The sequence below is a fragment of the Helobdella robusta genome (assembly GCF_000326865.2).
Source record: "Helobdella robusta unplaced genomic scaffold HELROscaffold_4, whole genome shotgun sequence".
Classification (NCBI taxonomy): Eukaryota; Metazoa; Annelida; class Clitellata; order Rhynchobdellida; family Glossiphoniidae; genus Helobdella; species Helobdella robusta.
Genome location: NW_008704902.1, coordinates 1,004,661 through 1,005,903, shown reverse-complemented (window position 1 = coordinate 1,005,903; position 1,243 = coordinate 1,004,661).

The window sequence follows — 1,243 nt, the reverse complement described above, 5'->3', positions numbered from 1 at the left end:
ATATTTTTAAGCTTGTTCAGAACTTCTAGTCAGCATATTGCAGCATTTGAAAGTGCTCAATGAGAAACATGATTAAAAATTATTATTCATAAATTTTATTGAATAATTATTTTCAAAATCCTCAGCTGCCATGTGTTGCATTCGATAAAAGGGCGCTGGTATCTTATTGTTGACAAACTCACGTACTTTATGACCTCTCTCTCTCTCTCTCTCTCTCTCTCTCTCTCTCTCTCTCTCTCTCTCTCTCTGTCCTTTCTATTTCTCCTCTCTTTCCATTTTTCTCTCTCTTTCTTTCTCTCTCTCTTTCCATGAATATTTTTTACTGACAAAAAGCCATCAATTTAAACTTACTATATGACGATGGTTTATTAAGATAATTAAGCAAACCAAAACAATTTTTTGAAATATGAAATGGATCGCCTGGATTGATTGCATTGGAATCATAAAAATTGAAAATAATTGATTCTTTTCTCGTCTGGTTGATAAATGTTTAAATTCCTAAACGATGGTGTTTAAAAGTTAAAAAATATACGAATGCTATTTTAATAATTAAGGGAAAGTATATTAATTCAATGTGACGGCAAAAAGTTATGAAAAGACTTTTATGTGGCGTGGAGTTGTCGATATGTGATGACAACCTCTACATCGCAAAATGACGGTCAAAGAAGGAACGTTTTGCGTGTATGCTGCTATGCGCTTGACAAAGTTGCATTACAAAAAATAAAAAAGAAATGCTTTATTTTTGAGTTTGTTTATGGAATTTTATTAAAGTTTTTCATCTGATAACCAGAAAATTTCATTCAACAACAATTTGTAAGTGTAATCATCATTCGCCATAAAGTTTTATGACAATCTGAGTTTGTGAATAACAATAAAACAGGATGAAATTTAAGATCAAATTTTAAAAAGTCGAAGTGAAAATCAGGCAAACTTAATTTGAGTTATTGAAACGAATTGGAAAGTGGAATCTAAAAAGGACGATTTGAGTTCACGCCGCATAAACTGCAAAAGCATCAAAGAAATACTTTAACAATTGAGTCCACCAAAAGGTTGTTTGTTTGTTTAAGTTTAAGCACTATTCAACATGCTACTTGCATGACAAAAAATCAGTAGGATGTGAAAATTTGGTACAACAGTGATGTCACATACAGTTAACTAAATTAAATAACTTTCAAACAAATAGGTATTAAACGTCAACATTCACATATCAACAAATTTTATTACTTAATGGGATCAAGGACGG